Source organism: Phoca vitulina, unplaced genomic scaffold (assembly GCF_004348235.1).
Source record: "Phoca vitulina isolate PV1807 unplaced genomic scaffold, GSC_HSeal_1.0 scaffold79, whole genome shotgun sequence".
NCBI lineage: Eukaryota > Metazoa > Chordata > Mammalia > Carnivora > Phocidae > Phoca > Phoca vitulina.
Genome location: NW_022589782.1, coordinates 1,201,940 through 1,216,834, shown reverse-complemented (window position 1 = coordinate 1,216,834; position 14,895 = coordinate 1,201,940). Strand labels below are relative to the sequence as shown.

At 60.8% G+C, this 14,895-nt stretch overlaps 1 long non-coding RNA gene across 2 annotated transcripts in view; it reads right to left on the bottom strand.

Annotated features, from left to right (window-relative positions):
• Positions 1–8,484, bottom strand: part of LOC116625562 — a 67,003-nt gene extending 58,519 nt beyond the window's left edge. Inside the window, exon 1 of one of the 2 annotated variants that reach the window (XR_004298100.1) lies at positions 8,259–8,484. This is a non-coding gene — a long non-coding RNA (uncharacterized LOC116625562). Of the gene's footprint in view, positions 1–4,236; positions 4,300–8,258 lie in introns of those variants that run through there. The other variant, XR_004298101.1, reaches the window with a different exon arrangement.
• Positions 8,485–14,895: the final 6,411 nt, after the last annotated feature.

Here is a 14,895-nt window from a genome sequence, read left to right as displayed (position 1 = left end):
ATACTGCCGGCCAGTGGGCTGCTGCACGGTCCCCAAGGCTCAGCCCCCCACCCTCTTCACCCTTTGCCCTCCGCATGGGTGCCCAGACTGGTCTCTACTGCCCAGCCTTGTTGGGGTGCAGAGGCATTACAGATGCGGAGGCCAAATCACGGGGCTGTGGGAGCCCATCCCCAGAGCCGGCGGAGGGAGATGCCCTGAACGGCACCCCCAGGCCTTGGGGTGGGGTCTGCACCCTCACTGCCCAGCTGCCTGCAAAGACCCTTCTCCCAGCTCTGCTCACTGCTCCCCGCAAAGGCTCCTGAGCCTAGATGTCTGCCCCTTCCTTCTGGGTCATCCAAATGCTGCCTACCGTTTAGGGGCTGGCCCGACCCCTCCTCTGGGAGCCCCCAAGCCTGAGGCAGAGCCATCCCCCAAGGAGGGGCTGGAGGCCAGCTCACAGAGGAGGGAAACCCTGAAGGCAAGACTGGCCTTCAATTCTGAGGAACTAAGGCTCACTGTCAGGCAGGAAGGGAGGCGTCCCGAGGGGGCTGAGTCAGGACAGCACCACAGAACAGCCCCAGGGTCAGGGGCGGGGGGGGGGGGGGTGCTGCCACTGAAAGGGCTCACTGTGGCCTTGGCCCCAGTACTCAGATGCTGGGCCAGCCTCTGTGACTCAGTCTCCCCACTGCTCCTCCAGAGCAGGGAGCCAAGCTTTGGCCCATTTTTGACCCTAAGAAAGCAGTCAACCCTACCGGGCCCCTGCTGCCCTGGGTCTCAGTTCTTGATTAGTCTCCAAGCCCGAGGCCAGCCTGGAGGAGGGAAGCACCTCCTGCCTCCCTCCCAGGAGGATTCCAGCCCTGCTCCACCACCCCGTTGCTGTGTGACCTCTAGCTGATGCTAGACCCTTCTGGAAGAGGGGCCTGTGTGTATATGTTTGTGTGGTCATGTTTATCATCTGTGTCCCCAACAGCAGGGCCCTGTCGTGGTCCCGTCCCAAGGCTCCAGGCAGAGCGCACAGTAGGTCTTCAACATGTTTTCTGAGTAAACCTTCAGGGACTCTTCCAGCTCGAACGGCTAGGAGTCTTGGTTCCTGCCCCCATATGGCCGCTGGGTCCCAGGACGGTCCGTCTAACCCCTCCTCTCCCTCAGGAGAGCTTGGCGAAGCCAGGTCTCAGCCAGCCAGACGCGGGCAGGTGGGGTGAAGGGGGAGGGAGTGTCCACAGCTCCACCCCACTTCCTGCTCCCCTCCAGGGCCCGCGCTGGCACAGGGGGGCATGGGGGCGGGGGGTGCACAGGGAACAGTTGTCCCCAGCAGAGGCTGTGCCTGCCTGCCTGGTAAGCCCCGAACCACCACACAGACACAGGACCCGGTTACCCCCCCTCTGCCCCCACTCACTGTGCGACCTCAGACAACAGCCCGCCCTCAGTCTCCCCACACGTACAGCAGGTGCCGGGACAGATGACAGCAAGGTCCCTTCCGCGTCAGAGCTGCAGTCCCCTGCGTGGGCGGCACCATCAGCCACACACCCAAGGCCAGTGGACACCCGAGCCTCTGTTGGAAGAAATTGGAATCCACGACAAACGAAAAGGGAAGGGCGCTGTGGGGGGCACGGCGGGGACCACAGAGATGAGAAATGTATCCAATGTCCACGGCAACACCACCAGCCGCTCCAGGTTCACGCCTGGAAATTTATGGCCCCGTCACCGGACCCTGGAGATCTATCTCCTGCCTGTCACTCACGGGCATTTTTCATCCTGCATCCTCCCTCCGTATGTATTATCCGCCACCCACCCGGGCATCTACACGGTCTGCCTGTTTCCTGCAGAGATATACAAACACCCCAAGTCCATGCACCTCTGCTCATAAATTCCCCTGCTGTCACGGCATCCTCAGGAATAGGGTCCTCTGCTAACGGGCCCTGGGCCCCTAAGGGGGAACGCACAGCGGGTGGGGTGGGGGCTCTGGCTCCTGAGGGTTTAGAAAATCCCACTGAAATCTAGAGCGGTGTGTGTGTGCGTGAGTGCACACGTGTGTGCTAGAGACACACAGATGTGGGGCCCAGGCAGACGGTCCCATTTTACTCCATTGATCTGAGTCACTGCCACAGTTTTGGCCTCACTAATGTTTCTCCCCTGAAACAGGTGATGCTGACGAGGAGACATTCAGGGTCTGAAGATTCAAATCCCAGAGTCTAAGAGAAGGTCCGAGCTCTGGCCCTAGGCTCTTCTGGGGACCCCGACCACCTGTTTCTTCGGGGCGGTGGGGTGGGTAGGGAGGGAGGTGAGGGAGCAGCGCCTCTCCCCAGCCCAGGTGTGGGGCACCTGCTTCCAAAGGCATTTGGAAGAATTTCTGAGCTTTCCGGACAGAGTTCTGTGGGGGTGATGAGGAAAGGGACATTGTTCTTCCTCCCTTCCTCTGGCCACAGGGGCAGGCACCGACCACATCCCACCCCTCCACCCCAACCCCCCCGTTTGCCAGGCCTTCAGATGAGGCGCCTATCCTGGCTTTTCTTTAAGAATCAAGAACTGCTTTCTCTCGGCAATTCTACACAGGCGACCGGCCTATCACCACCAGGAGGGCTACACGGCTGTCCCCAGGAAAGGGTCCAGCTGATGCAGGGAGGGCATGGCTCCCAACCTTTCTGATTCAGAGGTCGTCTGTCCACTGAAAGGTGTTCAGACCCCCCCCCGCCCCGCTGCATGTGCCCAGGAATACAAGGGACCAAAGTGCTGGCTGGGGTCCTGGCCTGTTTCCAACCCCCTAAACCCAGAGTAAAGGTGGGCATTCCCTTCTGACAAGCCCCATTGTCTGGAGTTTGTCCCTCTAGCTCTGGGTATTTCTCCTCTTCTGACAAAGTGGGGCACAAGCCTGGCATGGGGCAATGATTCTGTTCCCTCCCCACCCCCGAAGGCTGTTCAGATACAAGCTGAAAGCTGCAGGGACCCAGGGCAGAGGAGGCCAGGGGGCTGGCTAGGTGGGGAAGATCAGAGTCTCTGTGGCTTAAAACAACACAGCCCCATTTTCTCCTTCCTTCTCGGGGCTGGGCAGAGGCTGGGGTCTCTTTGGAGAATGGCCCCGTTTAAGACAGAATGGAGAGGTTTGCTGTCCTAACTTCCTGCACTCTGCACACTTCTAAAGCTCCTGTTCCCAAGGCTTGTAGGATCTGAGACCCGGAGAATGTTTTCTGCACAGCCCCCAGCCCCATATAGCAGGTAAAAGGCAGATACAGCTGCTTGCAAGCAAGGGCTCCATGATGGGCGGGCCCAAAGAGAAGCAGCTCACACCTGAGGCTTTGCTGGGCCGTGCAAACCTGGCTTGGTCTCCCAAGCCTGGAGGAAAGGCCTCCGGGGCCCTCCCAGTGCTAAGCGTTCACGGTGGTGTTTCCTCCATAAAGTACACATTATCATCATACCCCCATTTTACAGACGTGAAAAGTGAGGCTCTGGGAGGTAACCCGCCCCAAAGTCATGCAGCTGATGCTTGGAAGATTCTGATTTTGATGCCAGAGGCCCTCGGGGTCTGTGTCGAGGGGAAACACCTGAAGGGGACCCCACCCTGGGCTGCAAGCAGGTGATTCGAGGATCGAATTTAAAGGATGGAAAGCGGACTCCTGTCTTTAGAGGCAGATTGGGGCGAGGAAGCTCAGCAGCACCTCCCAAAAGCCATGACGATGAGAACGGGTCCAAGGTCGGGGGAGGGGTGGAGAATATCCACCAAGTTCAGAGGCAAAGGGCCCCACGCCCACGCCAGGGCTTCAACTCCCGGGCAGCGACCGCGGAATGCGGCCCCTCCCCCGAGTGCGGCCGGACCGTCCGGGCGCCGGGTGGGGAGGAGCGCGACGCCGGGAAGGCAGACCCGGCGGGGATCGTGCCGCGGACACCGACAGGGGTCGCGGACCCAAGGCCGCGGAGGGTCGGCCACAGGGAACAGCAGCAGCTCTGGCGCGCAGGACCCGGCGCGGACGGCGAAGGGGGCCGCCGAGGGGAGAGAGGACGGGGGAAGGGACAAGGCCACCCGAGCAAGCAGTGGTGCGACGGGCAGCAGCGACCGGGGGCGGCAGCGGGACCCCGACCCGGACCCCCGCTCCGCCGGCGGAGCCGCGCGCCCGCTCCAAGTTCCTCCAACTTTGCCCGCCGCGCTCCGAGGGCGCGCGGGGCTGGGGGCGCAGGGGGAGCGCGCGGGGTCTGGCGGGGTCCCGCGCCCCCAGGCTGGGCGCCCGCCGCGCTCGGCCTCGGGCTCCCGGGCGCCGCGCTTACCTGCCGCCGGGCCGCGCTCCCGGGCTGCGCCCGCCGCCGCCGTCCTCCAGGCTCTAACTTCGCTCCGGGGATTGAGATTCCTCCCCAGCTTCGCCCATCGATCCGCGCGCGGCCCCGCCCCTCCCGCGCCTCCCCCCGCCCCTCCCGCGCCCGCCCGCCCGCTCCCGGCGCGAGTCCGGCTCCGAGCCCGCGCCCGCCCCGCTCTCCTCCCTCCCGGCCGCCGGGCGGGGGAGGGGTGCGGGGGAAGGGGGCAGGGCGGAGGGGTACTAGAAAGCACAGGAGGGCTGGTTTCCTCGCGGTCCCCTCCTGCCCTTCCTCCCACATTCAGGTGGGGGCGGGGGGCCGCGCGCGACAGCTGCTGATGGCCTGAACCACCCGCGACCCCCACCACATGAAGCCAAGCCAGGGCGTTCGCAGGCGCCGGGTGGGTCCGTCGGTCCGGCCCTCGTTGGAGAAGAGGAGGATCTGGGGGCAGAGAACGCGGGGGGGGGGGGACAGGCAGGGTCGCCCCCTCTCCCCAGCCATGGCTCCCCATCCTTCCCTCACTCACCCCCACCTCTGGGATGATTCCGAGGGTTCTCGCACACTCTTCCCGCTTAGTTTGACCCTCACAACCTGCGTGTGGAAGCCCCTCTTCCCGCATATTACAGGCGAGGAAACCGAGTCAAGAGAGGCCTTGACGTTTGCCCCACGTCACACAGCCCATCCAAAGCAGAGGCCGAGGGGCAGCCTCGACCCCTCCGGACTCCTCGCTGGAGCCGGGCAGGCCTGGGCATGCCCCTCGGCCAGCCGGGTTCCCAGCTCAGGGCCCCCTTGCTTGTGTCCCCGCCCGCGCCCGCGCCCCCTCCCCGCTTCCTGTCCCCCGCCCGCCTATGATTCCCGGCCTCAGTACCCCCGGCACGCTCTCCGCTCCCCGCCAGCAGCTGGGCAATTCACCGAGCATACAAAAGAGTTGACTCAATTCAAAGGCAGCAAATCAAGATAAATCCTATAGTGTGTGGGGACCGGAGAGAGAATGTGAATGAACGTCCACAGCACAAGCAAGTCCTATATGGACTGGCAAGCCCCACCCTCCAGCCCTGCCCGGGCACAGAAGGCTGACCAGGAAGGGGGGAGTGGGTTCTGAGCTGCCCACCCCTTGCCAGGCCAGAATTTAGGGATTTAGTGCTTTGTGGCCCCCTCCTACCTGTCTGTTGGAGCTCCACTGAGGATGGATGCATAAAGGGGGTGCTAGGACAAAAGCCGGTGTGCCCCCATGATTATTTACAAGAACGGGGGGGGGGGGGGAATGTGGCCCAGTCACATATGGCTCCAGGATCAGGACTGAGGCATGGCGGAAAAGGCTGTTGGGCCATTTAGGGCATCTGAGCTGTATGTAGCCTTTCTCCTTGGGCTGCCCCCTCCTCACACCCCTGGTCCCAGCAGGTGCAGGCCGAGGGCAGGCCCCTGCTTATCATCAAATAGGTACTGCGAGCCTCACGATATGCCAGGCCTGGGCACAGGGCACCGAGGGGGTGGTGACAAGTCTCCCCTCTCCTCCCTGCTGTTCACGGGGCCTTTCCAGCTGCAGCTTGGAATGGGGGCCAAACTGGTCCTCCCCCAGAGGCAACCCTGGTCACCTTAGTAGGTTCCAGAAAGCAACCTTCCAGCCTCTGGCCTCACTCTGCAAAGAAAATGCACAGCAGTGACCCGAGATCCCCGTGCAGCCTTTCTTAGGCAAACCCCTGCCAGTGGTGACCGACCCCCTCCCTTTCTGATTGATTCCCCCAGACTCTGGAAGGATCGGGTAGGCTTTTGATGCACGTCTCCAGTGTGCCAGGGACTGTGCTAGGCGCCTGCCCAAATTTACGTCGCGACCTTCTCACTACTCCCCTGTAGCAAGGGCTATGAGCCCATTTCTGAGGCGTGCAAGCAGAGGCCAGAGGCCTCAGCACGCCCTTGACCCACACTGGCCGACCCCGAGGCAAGTATGTGTGCGCCTAGGGTCGGGGCTCCAAGGAGGGACTCAGAGGTCAATGGGGGGCGGGGAAGGGGGCGGGACTGAATTCCTCGCGGGAAGGTCCCCGCAACCGGAGGATCCGTGGGCAGGCGCAGAGAGCAAAGCCCAGAGTTGGGGGCGCAGAGGATGAGAGGCGGGGCTGAACGGCCGGCGTCGGGGTCCTTGCCTCTGCACCCCCCACCCCGAGCAGAGGCTGCGCCCTCAGGCTGCGACCTCGTCCCCTGAGTCTCAGCTGGGTCGCCCCTCCCCCGTGGCCGCGCCGATTGGCGGTTTGCGTGTAAGTCATTAAATCTGTTACAGAGACGCCGGCGCAGCCGCGAGGACATCTGTTAGGGACCCAGGACCGCGATCCACGCCCCCTACCCCACCCCCAGACCTAGAGCAGAGGAAAGGATGCGACACCTCGCTCACCAAAGCTCTGAGATTGCCGAGCGCGGCACGCGAGCGCTGGGAGGCGTTGGGGTCCCCGAGTTAACGGAGGGGGCGGGGCCGGCGGCCAGCCCTGGGGGACAAAGACCCCCAAGCTGCTTGGGAGCTGGGCTCTGCAGATGAGCAGACGGGAAGAAGTGTTCCATATTCCCCGCCCCCCAAGTCCTCAAATCCACTCAAGCTCAGATCTGAGTGTTGGGATGGGGTGGGGGGAGGAGGCGGAATCCTCCTGGGCCTTCGGGGGTGTGCGGAGGCGACGCTGGAAGGGAGGCCACCAGGGCATTGCCTCCTGCATGCACAAAACCCTCTCCGGAGCTTCGCGAGTCCCCTCTGCCCTCCACACCTCCCCAAGGCTGCCCGCGGAGACCACCCCACTCCCCACTGCCCCTTAAATGGGGCAGCGACCGGCCTGCGGGGGGGGGTGCGAAGGTGTCGCGCGCCGCTGTGTAGGTTGGGAGAAGAGGCGCTGATGGGAGGAAGTCCCCACTCATCCCTGGCAGTCTGGCCCCAGGAACCCCACACCCATCCAGCTGAGGAGGACTCTGCTGGGGACTGTGCTCGGATCGCGCCAATCTGGCCCGGCCCCCGACTGACGGGGCGGCCACAGGCCACACCGGGCAGTTTAGGACGAGAAAAAGTTGGGGGGTCGACACCCCGAGACCGGGATGGAAAGACTGGGAAGAGAGCGGGGAGGGGGGGGCGTGGAGGGAAGAGCGACAGGATAGAGACGATAAGAGCCGGGAAGGGAGCCAGTTCTGGGCCTGGGGTCCCGCCCCACCCCGCAGCCAAGCCCAGCTTCGCAGCTTCCCGGGCCTGGAAAGGTTCGGGTCACAGGCGCCTATTAATAGCCGCGAACCGGGTCCTCCCGCGGGCTCGGCAGCTGCGGGCAGAGCCCGGAGAACGGAGGGGGGGCTGCCCTGCAACACCCCCTCCAAGGGCTCCAGAGGCGCGGGGCGGAGTGCTGCTTCCCCCATCCTGGCTGCGCGGAGGCTAGGCGCCTTTAGTCCGCTCCCTGCCCGCCCTCCACTAAGAGATGGGGTTCCAGGTTGGGGGCAGTCCCGGGGCCAACTTGGGGCGCCGCGGCTACCACCACGCACTCGCAGGCAAGACCACCCCGTCCCCCCTCCCTGTCCAGCCCGCCCTTCGCTCTCCCAGCGCTCAGGAAAGTTTCGGGGTCCCCGAGGCGCCTCCTGGCCCGAGGGGTCCGGAGTCCCGGGCCTTCGGGCCGCGGCGTCGGGGAGGGAAGTTTGTCCGGCCGGCGCTCGGCGACCGCTAACTTCGGGTGCGCCCGCCTCGGAACCCAGGGTGTGTGTGGGGGGGGTGCCCCTAAACCGCGGACCCAACGCGCCGCAACCGAAGCCACACGGGCGGGGGGGACTCGGCCCCGGCGCGGACGCCCAGGACAGGGCGCAGGGGCTGGGTGGCCCGGGCCACATGAGCCGCCGGGGACCACGCGCCCGCCCCCACTGCCGCCCTGGAGAGCATCTTGCCCGCCTCCCCCAGGGGCGGGGACCCACCAGCCCCGCAGCTGCGGCAGAGGGGACCCCCGCCCCCGCAGCCCCGCGCAGCCCCTCCCCCACCGTCCCCCTCCTACCTGGGCCCGGGTGCGGTCCGGGGGCTGGGGCCACCGTCACCCGCGAGCGGAGCGCGCGCCCAGATCCCCGGAGCGCGGCGGCGGCGGCGGCGGCTTCCCCTCCTTCCTCCTCCTCTTCCTCCGCCGGGCTCGCTGGCTCCAGACAGATCTCCTCCCCCTCGCGCCCTGCCCGCCCCTCCCGGAGCCCGCCGGGCTGGGCTCGGCCTGCGACCGGGAGCGGAGCGGAGCCGGCGGGAGCCGGGCTGCGGCGCTCTCACTGCGTCAAGCGCGGGGCGAGCGCGGGGCCGGCCGGGCAGGCGGGGCGGCGGCGGCTCGGGCTCGGGCTCCGGCTCGGGCTCCGGCTCGGGCGCGGTATGGGCGGCCGCGGCAGCGCCGGGATTGTAGCACATTCTTTCTGAGCGTGAGCGAAGGTTTCCTGTAGGAGCCGGAGTGGGGCGGGCTGGGGGGGCGGGGGACGCGGGCGGGGGCGGCCGAGGGCGGGCGGCGGTGTGGCTCCCGCACGGCGGTGGCCGGGGGTGTCCCGAGGGGGCCTCGGGAGGGGAAGTTGGCTCGCGCCGTGAGGGCGGCGTGGGGAGCCCGGAGGCTGCCTCTCCCCCTCCTCGCGGCCCGCCCCGCGCGCCCCCGCCCCGCCCCCGCCCCAGGCCACCATTTGGAGCAGAAGCCCCCGAGGTCTAGGAGTCGAGACTTTGGGAGGCGACGGGAGGTGGGCACCGGGGACGGAGGGGTGCACGCGCGTGCGGACACGGCCGTGTGCACACACACCCGGGAGCCGCGTGGAAGTTGACCCGAAGTCAGACCCTGTGTGGGCGCGCGCGTCCGCGAGTGCAAATGCACAGCCCGCAGGGGCGCGCGTATCCGGGGACGAGGAGGGCTAGGCACGTGGGGGGCGGGGGCGACAAGGTGGTCGGGGCCTCAAGGACTTGCCTCGCCAAGATCGCTGACCTCCACCCCCACCCCTGCCATTGCTCGCCCCCACCTCCGTCTGGGGAGAAGGTGGGGGCGCGGGATCAGCCAGGCCGCTTCCGATTCCCGGAAGGTTCCGTTTGGCGGACTTCCCTTACCGGTCCCCCTTCCCCTTCATTCGCCTCCGGAATACCCGGGGATCCGAAATCACTCGGCTGGCCTCTAAACTGGGCTCTAAATCCGCAGCCCCCTAGACGCCCCGAGCCCTCACCCAGCGGCCGCACCGCCCGCCGCGGCTCCCACTGCCCACCGCCCCTGCCCCAGCTTGCGGCTTGCGCCGTGGGTAAAAATTCCAAACCAGGCTCAAGAGCGCCCCCGCCCGGCACGGCCTGCGCGCCGCTTCCCGAGCTGCCGCGTTGGAGCTGCGGAGTGGGTACCCCGGCGGGCGCGGGGCGCGACCCCCGGACCCCGCCCCTGCGCTGCGCACCTGCGGCGCGGTCCTGCCCGGGCGGGCGAAGGGAGGCAGAGGCTACCGGGCCGGGCTGCGCGCCTGTGAGAGCGCGCGCGGCAAAGGGGAGGGGGCTGTTGGAGGGCGAGGGGGTTTTCCCCGAGGGTGCCCTTCCCTCGCGGAGGAGGCCGGAGGCCGGGTGGGAGTGGCGCGTGAGGCTTCGAGCAGCCGGGCCGAAGGCTGTCCCGGCCGAGGATGGGCGCGGGGCTCCGGTCCGGGTCCGGGTCCAGTCCAGCCGCCTTTCCGCAGCCCATAAACTCCATCCAGCCTGCGGTGCCGGGCGCCCACCCTCCATGCTCCTCCCATCCCACCCCGGGCCTCTGCCAAATTCGAGGTTCCTGCAGGCGATACCCGAAAGGGGGACAGTGCGGCGGGGGGGGGGGGGGGAGATGCCACCACGTTTCCCCTGGATTCTTGGACCAGAGGATGATGGTCAAGGACGGAGCCGCTGTCTGGGGCTGTGCTGTCCTTGAGTCCAGGCGCAGGGGCCCTCAGACCTCCCGGGAACGGGAGGTGGGGAGAGAGGCAGGCCTCGGGGTCTCTCTCCCCTAGGTCCCTAATGGAGGTGCACTGCCGCTTTGTAGCCTAGGTCAGCAAGCAGCCCCTTTTCCCCTGTCCTCTCTCCCCAGCGCGCCAGGGCCTTGAAAGTCCCTGACCTGGTTCCCCAGGAGCCGTGCTCCTGCCTAAGGGGGGCTCTCCTGCCGGACATTCAGGCCTTTCCTGGGCTTCACCCCCTGACTGCCCCTCCAGCTCCTTGAGATGTTGAAATATGCCCTTGTTTTCTCAGGGAGGGCAGAGTTGGGCTGCTGCCCCCAAAAGCCCAGACACCCCTCAAGGTGGGAAGGGGGGACCCCAGGGCAGACCCAGGGGAGGAGATTGGCGGGAGTCTTTCTCTGGGCTAAATAAAGCTGGAGCCTGCCCTCCCTCCGGGTGCCTACTGTGAGGCAGGATCTCTGTCTCCTCGCTCAGACACCCCTCTCCTCCTGAAAGCCCCCACACAGCCTCTGTTGTAGACACACACAGCCCTGGCCTCACCCTGCGAGCTAGGAGGACAGCCGGATGGGGAACATGCCGGCACCCCCTCCCACCCTCACAGCCCGGCTTCCACCTGCTGCTGCTGTGGCCGCTTGTAGGGGCGTCCTGCTCCGTGCCCTCACACAGGCTGGCACACCCACGTGGATTGTAAAAGTCAGCCCCACGTCTCAGGCACGTGCTTCCTGCTTGCCCCCGTTCAGTTGGGCCCCCACAGCCGACCTTCAAGTGAGCACCATTCACAGCTCCCGTTTGCCAGGGAGACCACGACTCAGCAGGAGCTGGGGCAGCAAGATTCTTGCTCTTATTGAAACCAACCCACCGCCCTCTGAGGACACCCCCCGCCCCCCGCCAAGCTCTTTAGGGAGAGGCAAGCTGAGCAAGGAGGGCCCTGGAGCTCTGGGGCTGCCACCTTCCATCTGTGTCTGTGCCCCTGGTTGCGCTGGGATTCCCTAGCCAAGGACTCGCCACACTGGATCTTCCACCGGACTGTGAGCTAGCTCAGGGGAGCAGGAGAGTCTGACTCACCTATGAGTCCCCGTGCCACACACTGGACCAGCACACAGGGGGTGACCAAGCATGTTTTCAGAATAAAAGAGGACTGGCTACAGGTCTCTGCACCCCTGTGGTCGAGTCTTCTCTCCTCTAAGGATGGCCTGGCTGCAAGTAACTGATCCAGGGGGTCAATCAGTCACCGGAGGGTGTGCTTGGACGTGGGGCAGGGACACAAGTGTCTGGGATTCATGGGGACCAGAACCCTCCCCACACCTATTCTGAAAAATGGTACTCAGAGAAAAATAGTGACAATCTCTTCCTGTGCCCAGAGTTTCACGGTAACAACAAACATCCATAGAACCTATAAAAGAAACAATATGGCTAACTTATATCCCAAGCAAAGAGCCAATGTCCCCATATATAAAGAGCTCTTACAAATCAATAAGAAAAATACCCAAGAGGGGAAAAACTGGTCAGAGGTTATGAATAGAAAAGGAAATGGAAAGAATACTTTAATGTACAAAAAAGGGCCCAGTCTCACACTTAACAGCAGAAATGCAAATTAAAACTACTCTGAGAGATTTTTCACTCATCACATGGGCAGAATAAAAAGCTTAATAACTCACCCTGCTGCAATAATGTGGGGAAGCAGACATTCTTGGAACCTCTGAAACAATCTCAAAATTCCAAATACACATACCCTCTGGCCCAGCATTTACTTCTAGGAATCTGTCCTCCAGATACTGCTCACAATTGTGAAAAATGATATAATTCTGTGCACAAGGTTATTCACCGAAGCACTCTTCGTAATAGCAGTGGATCGGAAAGATCCGAAACGCCCAGTGACCGCGGAGGCACTTAGCCGCATCCCAGCACATCTATTCGGATGCCTGTGCAGCTTTTTAACCCCCTCCCCGCCCGCCGCTGTTTGATTTCATCTCTGGGTATATTTGTAGGGGGAAAAAAACAAGGGGCAGATCGGTGTATGTAGTACTTTTTTTTCTTTTTTTACATTGTGTGCAAAAGGGATATAACAAAATATTTTCTTTGTGCATGTGTGCAAAGACCAAACCGAACTAGAAACAACAACCGTGCCTCCCTCCTATAGGGAAATTGGAAGGGGGAGGGGGGCTGGGAGACACAGAGCAGAGAGAGGGAAGAGGTTTACTTTAAAATATTTTTTAATGTGTAATTTATTGTCAGATAGTGAAATTCACAGTTCTTAAGGGTTCAGCTCTATGAGTTTTGGCAAATGTACACATCTGTGTAATCACCACCCCTATCGAGATATTGAACATTTCCATCACCCCAGAAAACGAGACTGACTTTTCACTGTGTCCCCATTTGAATTTTGTACCATGTGCATACATTTCCTTTCTCAATAAATGTAAATACAAAATGAAATCTTAAAATGAAACTTTAAAATGAGAAACTGTTTCCAATTGTCACCTCATCTGGTCCCCACAGGAACAAAGGAAGGCAAATCTTCCTGCCCCGTTTTACAGAGAAGACTGAACATCAAGAGGTGGCCAAGACTTGCCTAAGGAGTCCCCAAGCGGCAGGTCAGGCTCTTCTGTCCTACACCATTTTGGGGGTATAATTTACGTACCATATAGCTCACCCGTTTAAAGTGTACAATTCAGTGGGTTTTAGTATATCAGAGTTGTAAAACCATCACTACTATCCAGCTTTAGAACATTTCACCCCAAAAGGAACCCCCCGTACCCATTAGCAGTTACTCCCCATTCCCCGCCACCCACCCCCAACCGTAGGCAACCACAAATCTACTTTCTGTCTCTGTGGATTTGACTATTCCAGATATTTCACATCGACGGAATCATACAATGTGTGGCCCTTCTGTGACCGGCTGATCTCACTTAACACTGTAGCTTTCATGATTCATAAATGTTGTAGTGCATATCACGATTACACTCCTTGAAATGGCCTAATAGGATCCCGTTGCATAGATAGACCACATTGTCCATTTATCAGTGAACGAACATTCGGGTCACCCCCGCCTTGTGACATTACGAACAATGCTTCTGTGAACATCCACAAGCAGGGTTTTGCATGAGCTTACATTTTCATCTCTCTTGGGGACACACCTACACGTGTATTTGTATAGTCAGGTGGTTATCTCTTTGTTTAGCATCTTGGAAAACTCCCAAACTGTTTTCCAAAGCCCGGGCAACATTGTGCATTCCCACGAGCACTGTGTGACAGTTTCGATTTCTCTACATCCCCACCAACACTTGCTATTATCTGTCTGTTTGATTCTAGCCATCCCGGGTGGGTGAGAAATGGTGCCTCTCCCTGGTTTTGATTCGCGTTTCCTCAATGGCTAATGATGTTGAGCACTTTTCATGTGCTTCTTTGGAGAAGTGCCTATTCAGGGCCTTTGCCCATTTTAGAAATTGGGTTATTCATCTTTTTATTGTTGAGATATATGAGTTCTTTATATATTCTAGGCACAAATCCCTCATTAGACGTATAATTTGCAAATATTGTCTCCCTTCCTATGAGTTGTTTTTTCACTTTCTTGCTGGGATTGTTTGCAGACAAAAGTTTTTAATTTTGATGAAGACCAATTTTTTTCTTTTGTTCCTTGTACTTTTGGTGTCACATCGAAAAAGACTTTTCCTAAGACTGAGATTTACCCCTATGTTTTCTTCTAAGAGTTTTATAGTTTTAGCTCTTACATTTAGGTCTTTGGTCCATTGAATTAATTTTTTCATATGGTGTGAGGTAGGGGTCCAGTTTTATTCTTTTGCCAGTGGACATCCAGTAGTCCCAGCATCATCTGTTGAAAAGACTGTTCTCTCCCCCACTGAATTGTCTTGGCATCTTTGCTGAAAAGAAAGTGACCATAAATAAGTGATTCCTCCCCCTCTACCCTCAGTTCTATCCCACTGTTGTATACTTCTCTCCTTCTGCCACACTGTCCTAATTACCATAGGAAATTCTGACAACGGGACACGAATCCCCTGGCTCTGTTCTTCTTTTTCAAAATGGCGCTGGCTCCTTGCGGTCCTTTGCTCTTGAACCCTATGCAAAGCCCGGCTCGTGCCTCAGCCCCCCGAGCCTCTGCAGCACAGGTGGCAGCCCTGATAAGGCTCAGGAATACTACCAACAAAGTGCACACTTATTAAACACCTGCTGTATGCCGGTGCTTACTGTATGTTAACCCTTTCACGCCACGTGGGGACAGTACCATCACCATGCCCGCTTTACAGTGAGGGCACTGAGGCGCCAGGAGGCTGAGAAGCTCACCCACGGTCATATGGTCAGTGACCTGTGGCCAGGTCCCAGCAGCTTGTCCACTTTGCCCGGGCTCTTCCCAATTGCTGTTCATATTTAATTCTGAAGGGTTTCCAGTATAAAGATAAGCTGAAATAGTTTTATGGTCAACAACCCAACCCCCCGCCCCCAGCTAGGCTGCGCACCTGCTCTACCCTGTTTCTCTCCTCCCGTCATAAATCAATCACCTTCCAGGTAAGTTGCAGACATCAGGACACCTTCCCCCCTAAATAGGCAGCTTGCACAGCATGAACTGGGGATCGATATTTGTTATGGAATTTTAAGTTCTTTTGAGTGACATTTACTCATGATGAACAGTACGAGTCTCTGAGTGGGGGTGGGGGGTCCAATGTTCTCACTAACGTGTGCTTTCTTGCGGCGCACACCTCTATCAAGATACGA